This window comes from Dromaius novaehollandiae, chromosome 9 (assembly GCF_036370855.1).
Source record: "Dromaius novaehollandiae isolate bDroNov1 chromosome 9, bDroNov1.hap1, whole genome shotgun sequence".
Classification (NCBI taxonomy): Eukaryota; Metazoa; Chordata; class Aves; order Casuariiformes; family Dromaiidae; genus Dromaius; species Dromaius novaehollandiae.
The window spans coordinates 4,481,527-4,493,663 of record NC_088106.1 but is presented as its reverse complement, the minus strand read 5'-3'; the positions used below and the strand labels follow the sequence as shown (position 1 = coordinate 4,493,663).

General features: G+C 42.4%; 1 long non-coding RNA gene across 4 annotated transcripts in view; it reads right to left on the bottom strand.

Moving 5' to 3' along the window:
• LOC112986419 (uncharacterized) overlaps positions 1-4,044 on the bottom strand; it is a 48,588-nt gene extending 44,544 nt beyond the window's left edge. For all 4 annotated transcript variants that reach the window (XR_010390423.1, XR_010390425.1, XR_010390424.1 and 1 more), the window contains exon 1: positions 3,837-4,044. This is a non-coding gene — a long non-coding RNA (uncharacterized LOC112986419). The remainder of the gene's footprint in view (positions 1-3,836) is intronic.
• Positions 4,045-12,137: the final 8,093 nt, after the last annotated feature.

Below are 12,137 nucleotides of genomic sequence, written 5' to 3'. Positions count from 1 at the left end.
CACAGGGAGCTACCAAGCGATTTTGCTGAAACAACGGCTGCCAGATGACGACGAGCGAGTGCCGCGGCTGAGGCAGCAGGACGCGAGAGGTGAATGGGGAAACTCGGAAGACGCAGGGGAGAGCGACGTCCTGCTCCGCGGCCGTCCGAGAGCTGCACGAAGGGCAAAGTGGGGAAGGGCTGACGAACGGGCAGGGTAACAGAGAGGGAAACCAACAGAGAAATAGCAAATAAAAAAAGTGATAAACTTTTTGTTTCCTCCTCCTTCTTCAGATCACAGACCCACAGCCTGATCTGTAGACTTTTTTTCTTTTAAACAGCCTTTGTAGTACCCCTAGAATAAATCCCAATTTTTGTAACCTCATCACAGCACTGAATCAAACAACACAGTTTCAGCCGACAACGGCTGCACTCTGATAGTTTTTCCTCACGTATGTGAAACAAATCAGCTCAATAAACCTGCTGCAGTTTCCACGGTCCCTTATTAAACGGCACTGGGAGATGAAAACGAGGATCTGTTAGGCACATGAATATACATTAATACGAGACAATTGTTGTTTCAAGCATTCAAGGAGTTTCAGCGTCCGCCCCGCCGTGCCGACTGGCCGCAGTTACCTCGTTAGCGACAGCACAGTTTTGATTTTAGGAAATCGACCCTGATCGGGGAAAGATAAGCAGCGCGTTGCACGAAGCACTTCCCAACGCCCCGCACAAACCACATCCTCCTCCTCCATGAGGACGCAAGACAGCCAGCCACACAGCTAGGCCTCCAGCCTGGGAAGTCCTATTAAGCAAAATAATTTATATTTTGCACCAAACTGTTTATTTTTTTTTACAGTATACTCTGAGCACAGAAATCCAAATGCTTCCTTCAGTAGTGCAAGGAGCTTTAGCGTAAGGTAAGACTATCATATATAGGATAACGCATTTACTAGAACACTTCACGTCTTGATTCTATAGTGAACTGTCCTATATTAAAATATTATCTGCCGTTATCGCCAGTCACGAGCGTTCGGACGAAAGCAGAGATGCAATAACCGCAAGCTGATCCGCTAACCGTACCAGGCTGCAGGAATGGCTTCCCACGAGTCGCAGCAAGGGCCATCAAACTCAACTCGCAAACAGGACGACGGTTACACGGACTCGACGGATGGGAGAACCCTATACAAAATCATCTTGCCAATATTTACATTTCTCCTGTCTTTCCTACCCATGGCATAAGTCAAGGGAAGAGATGAAAAGGACTTGGCTGAGCAGTTCTTACACAAATGCCAAGATGTTGGTCTTTTGGCTTGAATACTGTTCTAGACGTTATGCGGAGCGCACAACAAGAAACTCCCGTATTGCACAAATATGGCAAAAAGGAGAGTTATTCAAGGAAAGGTTTTGCTAGCAGTTGGCCTCCAAGACTGCAGCGTTCAGTTGTTAAGAAGCGTGTTTATAAAACTGATCCAGATGGTCTCTTAGTGTCTCCGTAATGGATATAAAACTGAGATAGTAATAAGATTTTCACCAAAATCCCCCTGTAATTTAGTAACCTTATCTCTATCCACTGACTTTGTATCAAGGGGCAGTATGTTTATCTTTAACAGTTGGTCCATTAGAGGAAACTAGTTTGTTACTCCAGTTTTTAATCACATAGATCATCTGGAAGGAGCTTGGGAATTCGGTTAGGACTTCACGGACTGGGATTTGGGCATCACTAGCTGTTGCCCAGACTATGCCGGGAACCTTTAGATGCATTTTATGTGGGGAAAAAAATTAACTGAACCTATTAATTCTATAGAAGAGCTACAACTGGGCCAGACCTTCTGATGGCTTAGATGACCATTTCCAAAGACCTGAGAATTATTTTTACAATTCCTCTTCTAACAATAGGTTATTGAACTCAGGGAAAAATAATTAAAAAAAAAAAAAAGGCAAACTGTTAGCCTATAAAATACAAGCTAATTAAAGCTCTGATTGAGATGACTCAGACTGGCATTTTTCCAGCAATTGCCTGACTTAAAGTAACAGGAAGGCTAGCTACTGTCATTGGCACTAACATCAGCTTAAGTAGCTGACAGACCTGAAAACAAAGAGGGGTCACAAAAGCTCCTGACTAGCTACTTGCCAGGAGAAATGTGCTTATGGATAGAGGCAGGTATGGCCTTCAGTGCAGAGATTTTCCTCGTTTGGCTGCCCTCTTCCCTTCTCCAAGACTGATGTCGCTAGGAAATGGCTTGCTACCAGTTGGGAGATAAGTATTTTAATCGCATATTGACATTTTCATAAGCAAGCAGATAAGGATAATATTCAATTTGCATTTGACAAATTGGGGACATATTTTCTCCATTGCACTTCCCATGTGGCATTTACTCCGCGGCTCTTCCCACTGAAGCATGCTGCTCCAGGGACACAACCATACTAGAAGCTGGCCCTTTTTCACTATGCACGCTATCAATCTCAATCAGTAGTTAATGCATTAACCTTTTTGTTTGCTATTGTACTTACAAAAACATTTCCTGACTTTCATTCACAGGAGACTAACAACAAAACACCACAACCATCTCACTGCTTTTACTGTTCTTAAGCTCAATGCAAAGAGTCTCTGCTGTATCATCTAAATACATACATCACTTCTCTACGAGCCTCCATAATCCCTTACCAATAACATCACTGTGCCTCCTATTTCATTTTGAATATCCTTTCAGTAAACTCTAGATGTTTTAAATCCCCAGTCATTTTTCCTCATTCAGCCACGTCCCACTTATTCCAATAATTTCAGACTTATACTAGAACATTTGTAACTCCCATTCAGCAATCTTATTATATAAGATATGCAGCTTTTCTCTCTTAGCTCTTCTTTGATTTACATTCTTACTAGAGGTATCTTCTACTGAACATTGTTAACCAGTGGATAAATTACCTTGGGATTTAGGCAGTGCCATCTAAATCTCTCTCCTCCCTCATTACTTCAACTAATAAAATATGGAGAGTAATTTCCCATTTTAGGATTCAGCTGGTTTTCTCCTGAGCTCATGAAAGGCAGCCGCTTTATAAATATTATTCTGATTTTCTTTTTTAAGCTAACTTACTTACTTGAATATGTCTTTTTGACCCAACTCTGTGAGCGAAAGGACAACCCTGTACAACCATAAGCACCTTTGGAAATCTGACCATTCAAGCATCCGGATTAGACAACCAGACACGAAAATTCCAGGTAAGAATTTCCCGTCTTTGCCAAGAGCAGGCAGGAAAGAAAGGCTGCAATGGAAGCGACCGCAACGGCAGCTTCCCGTTAGGCTGTTACTGCTGAAACACTGTTTTAAGAGCTTTGTTTTTGGGGTCATGCTATCCAGAGCACCAGGAGCCGATGTCTTCCCTCCTCTAGGGAGGCTTAAGCTCAGCCCTCGCTGGAAACGCTTCCCAGCCCAGGGGCTAGAGAAACACCTGCGCGAACCACCACCATGAACCAGTTCGGAGCAGGGCCACACGGCCCCGACAGCTTTCCAGGTGACAACCCATGCTCCCTTTTGCTGCACCAAAGCTGGGGAAAGCCCAGAAGACCCCAAAATCTCGGAGTGGGCAGTGCTTTCAGCTCCGCTCACACTGTGCATCCACTGCTCCATCTGCGAATCACACAAAGCCTCCAACAAAGTCCCCTCCGCACTCCTGAAAAACGCTGCTAAACACATCTTGCTTACACAACCATTTCACCAAATGAGGCAACATTTAACAGATTTAATAAGCACCTTATTTTAAAACTGGCTACCTTGCAATATCATAACGAATTCAATTAAAAATAAAAGCTTGTAAGCATGTTTTGGGATATGATTCGAAGACAAATAACCTTACCTAATGTGGAGTTTAGGCTGAAGAATGTCTGTGGGAGATATCTTGCTTGCATGTGCCTTGTGCGATTTATTTCTGTTGTAGCTGCAGCCTTTTCTCTACAGCAGCAAAGAACTGCACTCTGAAAAGGAGTCATTGAATATCCATTCACTGAAGAACAGGTTGAAAGCTTAAACATAGTAATTCACTTACAAAAAAATAAGACCCAGAATGAGAAGAGTCCTTTAATACGACTTCTTCTCCTCTCTGCTTCCTCCTAATCTTTGGGCGAGGCTCAGCCCCCTTTTCCTCAGGTGAACTAGATGAGCAGGATTTTCTTGATTGAAGATCAGCCGCAGCCTGTGGGCCAAGCGGTGAGGTAGGTCTTCACAGCCAGCAGTGATTTAGGCTGGGATGAATTCCATTCCCCTGCAGTCCACAGGGCTTTTGGAGAAGGCAAATCCAGCTGGGTCCCGAGCAGCAAACACAGCAGTTACCATCTTGCAAACTGTGTGTATATTGCCCGTGCAGACTGGGCTCCTCTGTGACTAAAGCCACCAGCTTGAGGGACCAGTGCGTAGGTGCTTTGGCCTGTACCGGGCTCTGCACCGACCACTGCAACGAGGCTAACGCGACCCGGGAAGGGGCCGGGCTGGCATGGGGTTGCCCCTCTCAATAGCTGGGCAGTAGAAGCTCTGATGCGGTAGCTCTGGAAAAGCAATCACCAAGTGTGTAGTAAGCTATGTAATGCGCAGTCCCAAGCAGCTGTGTTTTCCAAAATGAATTGTAAAAAGCTTTTTCCAAAATTCGAACTCTGATTTCAGTGGCTAGTATAAAGAAGGTCGAGTAACAAATTTGGAAGGAACAGTATGATCTCGATAAGGAAACTACAGAAACTAACCTTTCCAGAATGGTAGTTCACCTATAATGAATTAGATTTTAAATTGAATTTTAAAATATCAAAGATACTGTGATCCAACATGTCTGGCCATTGCAGAGTTAAGGCTAAAAATAATGTTGGTTCAAAGAAATATAGTACTTACATTCACTTCTTTAATACTTGCGCTAGTGAACATGTCATCATAAAAGTTATCAAATTTCTCCTGCTGGATTAAAATTCTCACTACACATTCAAAGATCATGGTGTCATATACACATAAAATTGGTTTAAGTGCAGTCAAGCCAAACATTTCTGCTGCAGTAATGCAAAATATTCTGGTCACATCACTTCAATTAGCTACAAACATGATCAAAATGTTCCGTTTTCAGAAAAAGAACTCCACGTTCTCACACTGCTTCCTCTAAAATACGACAGCTCAAATTATGTAGTATTCCACAGAATGAAAATAGCATCCAAGTATTTTTCTGGCCTCGATGACCTGTCTCAGATCACTCAGACACCTCAAAGCTCCCCGCCCTTGCAGCGGTGGGGTACAACGCTGAGGTCCTTCATCCCTCCTGCGCTGCTCCTGGGGCTCTGGCCTTGGAGACCACGCGGGGACCTGCGTGATCTTAACCATCGACAGGGGATCTGCTGCAGCCCTCTCATGGACTAAGCAGGTGTTACACAGCTGCTGCAGCTGCAAGGCACACTGTAACTCGATGGGCAAGTCGGCCTCTCCACGTCCCGCTTTCCCTTCTCACCCGTGAGTCCCAGGGAGCCGGCACAGCGGCAAAACCAGCACAAGGGAGTCGCAAATACCTCCCCCACTTATTTCAACATATCACAAAAGAAGAATAGTTAAAAATAGCACCGGGGGATTTCAAATGAGTGCTGCCCGTAGCGGTCAAAATGCTGGAAGTGTTTGAACGTGGAGCTGAGCAAACATTCACCGTTCTGCGGACTAACGCCGAAATCCCACTGGGGGTTTGAATAGCCTGGTTAGAGGGGGCGAAATTCATTTCTGCAGCACACAAGGCACACGGGTTTCTGTTAGTGCACGTTTCTCATTCTCTTCCCATTCTTCTCACCTAATTTTTGACACACTAATAAAATACAGAGATCCCAACAGAGACTGTAGTTTCTGATTTAGAGTAAATTGAAATGGTTCAAATGCCTTATTTGCTTGTAACTTACATAGAAAATTGAAGTGTTCATGGAAAAGGGAAACTTCAAAACATGTTGTAAATATACATATATATTTTTTCCTGACCATACAGCTAATCAACCTGTTCTGATACTACCAAAACCATCCTATTTTTAAGAACGTGATTTATTTAACGTATGTTTCCTTTTCTTGCTCAACAAAACGCATAGTGACTTTTCCATATCGAGTGAGTTTGACTCAAGCTCCTGCAGAGTTCGTAACTCAGCTGCTAAAGGAGCTCCTGCAGGAAACCCCACTGAAAGCCCAAAGAAACAGCAAAAGGAAATCTCTTTAATGTTAATGGAGTTGCACTCGGTGGCAGCGAAGTTCAATTCGACCAATTTCACCAGGCAATATTTCTGTAAGGCAGACATGATTTTTTCCCAGTATAGGAAACTCCTAAAAATACTTGTGGTTGCTAATTTTTTTTCTGATTATGGAAACTCTGATGCTGTGAAAACTGCTTAAAGAGCTTTTGAACTTCTCTGTAGAACTACTTCATGAATGAGTGTTTAGGTTTCAAAAGATAATTGCAATAATGATCTTAGAGCTGTGGCTGCTAAATGGCAGCGATGGCTCTAACTATACCATCATTTTCCATTATAGCATCAAGTACAGCATCAGAGTACGGTATTTTGATAGCATAATGCGACTTTCCTTAGAGTTAATTGCTGCACTCGCGGTAGCTTTTTGCAGTGTTTGCTAGAACTGCTCATCAGTCTGAGGCAAATTTCCAAGAGTCCCCATCACGCTGGACCTCCTGCTCTCCCTCGTTACACGCAGCAACAGCCTTAGCAGCAGCCGTGAAGTGCACAAGTGACTTTGTCAAGAAAAAGAAAGCAAATTTCTGTCGCTCAGCATAAAAATCTTACGAATGTCCTCAGTTTTCAACATTGCTGATTACTAATTGAATGCAACCGAAGCAGACAAGAAATCATATTGCAGTATTTACCTTTCAGGAATGTGTATTTTTTTTAAATACAAAGTGACTGAAATCAATAGCTTTTCACATAGCTACTAGTTTGAAAGCTTAAATGTTTCTCCCACCTGCTTGTGCTAACCAGAGCTTTGCTGTGGCATTCTTTAGCTGGGAGCTGTAACATTAACGCTATCACTTTGTAAGATCTTACAATCACCTAATACGATTAGATTTGGGCTCGGTAGTTCATAAAAGACCTCCAGAGAACTCCACAAGACAACAGAATACTTTGGGGTATGAAGTTAGGAAGATCTTTCAGAGAGTAAAAATGTTTGTCTCACGTGGCACTTTTCATTACCAACAGAAGCAATGAAGTAGGGGCCAATTTACCAAGACAACACAGTTTCACCCACAAACCAAGCATGTCACTCCGAGCAGCGTGTATCATGCCCTGGGGACACACATTTTGAGAAGGAAAGGTGAAAATGGATCATGATGCTAACGGCTGTTCTAACGTCAACGCTCCATCTTTCCGCCTGCTGTCACAGCTAATTTTGGCTGCGCACGGCCAGGTACGCGGGCTGATGCAACCGCTCACCGCAAGCCTCCGTCGGAGCGTCTTAAGTGAATATGAATGCTGACTCAGCAGCTGGGCTTTTCAAAGACACCCAGGAACTGAAGACTGAAATGAATCGTTCAAGTCCTATTTTTGTGCTTTGAAACACCCACATGATTTTAAACACTTGGGATTTTGCCTGCATATGCTGCGATTGGTCTTGGGAGGCTTAAGAACTCCACTGTATTGCAGCATATATGAAAAAGATTAAATGGTTTTGAGTATCCTACTATAAAACTGAAAGCTCCGGATATTTCCTGGGGCTATTTTTGATAGGTTAGTTACAAACCATGATGCTTAGATTTTGTTCTTTGATCAAACATTATTCATCTAGCTGTTAAGATAGGGAAACTAGGCATTTTTTGCCTCCTGGTCATTGAAATAGGCTGTCAGGATACCTGTGCCATTTGCTTTATTATCTTGTAGATGCTGACACCGCAGAAAAATGCTGTTATGATGGATTTAACCAGGGAGCAATGGCAATTGTCTGTGAGATGCATCTTGCCTGTTCCTAGGCTTACATAAGCCTTTCGATGTAGGTATCTAAATGTACGTCCTGGGACTCTCTTACCCTGTTAGATGGCTTGCAGACAAGAAATGTGAAAAGCGGGATAGAGATGATCCTGTTAATGACCGGACTATTTCCAGGATGCAGTTATGTCAAGCTGGGGAGACTCAAGTCCTCAAAGTTTTAATCTGCTCTTCTACCTATGTGCTTAACGCATGCGGGACGACCTTGCCTGGAGAGCTGCTTCTTCTCCTTGAGCTTCCCTTTCACCACCTGTAAAACAGAATGACTTTCTTGGCAAAGTTTTTGAGCTCTAGGGCAAAATAACAATAAAGTACAGTAAAATACAAGCCAAGGGCTCCTCCTTTTGCACGACAACATTGATAGTTGGGGGGGGGGGTGTCTTTCTCTCGTCAAGGATGATGAAACTGTTCCAGTTATCTGAAAGCATGGGTCTTCTCTAAATGGAAAACTATTGTCTCAAATGTCAGTTCATCACTTCAGAGACTGCCTTTCTCATACTATCGTTTAGCCGGTATTAGATTATGGAAAGGCTGATTGTTGCAGTGACGTGACTGATGAGCTGTATCTGCACTTACTGGGTAATATTTAACCTATTTCAGAACATCTGTCCAGTTAATGTGGTTTGCAAGAGAGCTTTCTGTCTTCTCAAGAATGCAATGACTCTCCAATTAATAAAAGGAAACTAATTTTAGACTGCTTGAAATGAACAATTAGAAGACCCATAAAGGCGTTTCTGTGTGTGGTGTTAAATATAGCATGAATTAATTTGCTGGAGTGGTTAAACTGTACGTGACAGGACTTTTCTGGGAAAAATTAGTGTAATGCAAATAAAAAGCTAATCAGAAGACTGGGGAAACACAATTTATGGTTAGGGACTGGGCTTACCATGCACAGTTTTGTAAACTGTGTACTTGCAAAAGGGGACTCGATTAAATATTCTGTGTAAAACTGGACCAGCAGGAAGATTACATTTTAGTCACAAAAAAACACGTTTAAATGAATCAAAGCTCATTAAAAAGCTGTATAATTGCAGTTAACTAGCAAGAAAAAAAGGGAGAGCCTGGAAGATTGGACATAAAGAATAGAGTCTTAAAAGAAAAGAAAAGCCTAAGAGATACAGTGTCTGTGGCAGGATGGAAAAGAAAACAGTAGGTCCTGAGAGCAGACAAATGAGCCCATTGAGGTCCCGTGTGCTGAAGTTTAGCAGCAAGAAAGCACCACTGAGTATCTCATTAGTGGGAAGTGGAGCAGGGGCAGAGGGGCTTAAACACTGCTTGTCATGAAAGAAGGATGACTTCTTCAGGCTAAGGCCTGGCCAAAACCATAAGACCTTTATACCCACCAGCAGACGAAGGAAGAGCGATAGAATAGCAGCAACCTATGCATATCTCAATTTCAGCTGTTACTGGTGTTTTTTTCAGTTGCTATCACCTATAAATTATCACCCACAATCAAGGCCCTATGCTAGCAAGCACTGTATAAATATATCTAAAGAGAGAACCTCAGCAAGGAAGCCACAGCCTAACCGACGTGTCTCAATGGCCTCCTCCATGCACCGTGCAGATACCTGCACTACTTCGGAGATTAGAAATGTGTCAGCGCTTGGAGCCTGGGACCCTGGGTCAGCTAGTTTATCCAGTTTCTCAGCAGACTGGATTATAGACTTAACATAAATGGCAAGACATGGTACTTAGCAGCTCCGTGTTAAATGCACCAACACAAAATCAGTAGGTGCCTTTTGCAGAAGCTTCTCTAGTGCTTTCGTACGACTTGCATGTGAATGGAATATACAATAGTTCTCAAGGTCACAATAAGCTTCCCGGGTTTCTGGCAAAGACGAATTTGAGTTCTGTTCGTGCTTCAAACTCATTTTTCCCTTAGTTAACTTCATGCTTTTACTTAGCTCTATCTTTCTGGTCCAGCAGCCAATTCCAAATTTAATAAAATTTCTCATGTAGATTTCATTTTGTTTTATTTATCTATATTACAGAATTTCTCTGCCTCTTCCTCCCCTTTTTTCCTAAGATTTGGCACAGCGTCTCAATATTATTAGAATACTACTCATTTGAAATTCATACCTTTAGGCAAACTAGTTTTCAATGCTGTGAAGAATATTCTGGAGAGCATTACCAAGGCAAACTGCCACATTTTCTCTGATCTACAGCCCTGAATCAAACATCTTTAGCAATCTTTACTTTGATGTTTCAAAGAAATTTGATTTTCCTGGAGACTCAAACTGGCAATGGCAATGCATGGGTAAACTTACCTTCTCAGAAGACTCTCCTAATGCTCCGCTTTCCCTCTGCTCTCATTCTGCAACCCATCTATTTTATAATCAAAATATTCCACAGTCCTGCACACATGCATTTGGGGATCTAACAAGAAGCACTGTGTGGGACTAATCAGCTTTGTATTTGACCACACAGATGGCAAGATTTTTGCCATTCATATTGTGGGATGTCAGCTCTGAACCGTGAGTGACTCTGTAGTAGCAGTTCACTAAGCTGCAATGACTTTTCCCGTCTTCCCCACCAGTCTACCCGCTATTATTCAGTAACCTCAGTGCAACCTGAGCAGCCTGCACTAGAGGACGGGCTCAGAGCTGCATGCCACTTCAGCAGAGGACATCAGCTGAGGCAGATACACCAGTACTTACTCTGAACTTATGAAACTGGGAGTCCATTTCTTATTACAGCTCACAGTAAATCATCCTCTTGCTTTTGCTTGGAAATTGCTTCAGCTGCTGCCTTTATTTCCATTCTTTGAGATATATATATATATGTGTGTGTGTGTGTGTGTATATATATATACACATATAATATATGTGTGTGTGTGTGTGTGTGTGTGTGTGTGTTTATATATATATATATATAAAGATCTTCCACAAGAAGCTGGACAAAGTAAAAACAAAGCAAAACAATGAACTGTCATTTTCCAAACAAATAATAGCAGAGAATTGCAAGAGATTCTTGGATATTTGCACTTGGGCTACAAGACACTTTCCCCCACCAAGATTTTCCAAAACAATCTCAATCTTCTCTTATTTATTTCTCTTTAGTGAGATGAGAAGTTGGTACAGATAGGCTGGTGGTTGTGACAGGCTTTTAGAAAAGGTCACTTTCACATTTTGAACAGAGTGAACGAGCTCTCTGACCCAGCAAACCCTTTAATCATGCTTCTCCATTACCAGAGCTGGTCTGAGGGCTGCTTGTGCGAGAGCATCCGGGGTAACATGAGCAACAGGTAAAGCAACTCATTCCTGCCTAGATTAGCATTTTGCTAGTATTACAATGAACGTAAGGGAAGCTACTGGCTCTGCAGAACAGCTTATCAGACTATCTTTTAATAGTTCAGGACAAGCTGGAAATAGAAAGCAAAATAACTAACAATATCAGGATATCACAGAATCATAACAGGTGCTCTTAGATCCGTTTTACAAAAGGGAAACCTAAGCGGAAATGTTTTCAGTCGAGTATTTTGCTACAGATCAGTTCCCTCCCCGTTACTAGCTGTGTATGCCTTGTCACTGCCAGGTAGAAAATCCATAACCTTCTAGATTTGCTGTTTTTCTGTACCTAAAGCTGTATACCCATAAGTTATCAAACACCGGCAACTGATTTCAACAGCATGAAACCAAGATTCATTTTTCTCCTTACTCTTTACTTTCTTGAAGCAAGAGCAGTCTTATGAGTCCACTTACCCGTCTCCTTCTTGCTTGTAGCACCTGCACTTGCAAAAGAGCAGCTGTGGGTGCTCACAGGATTTTGTGTCCTACAAAAACTATGCATTACAAATGCATGTGAATTGCTACTTAGATGCCTAGTTATCAAAATGCAGACTTCTACCTTATTTCACATGCACAACTGAACTCATAAATGATTTCCCAAGCCTCATTTTGCACAGACATTTTGCCCTCTACTTTAGACTGTTTTGTTCTATATAACAAGTTCTATGTGACAAGTAAATAACCTCTTATCTCAAATGTCCTTCCTTTCCAACAGCCAATGTCCAATTCACCACCTGAATTTGGAACAAGACTTTTAAATAGCTCTCCATTTTCATCCTTGCTTGCACTTTGGATGGGAAAAAGCATGCTGTCTATAGAAGCAATTGTTCTAGCCACACCAGTGCAAGCCGTTGCAGAAATGGTGCTAAGAGGGGGGGAAACTGG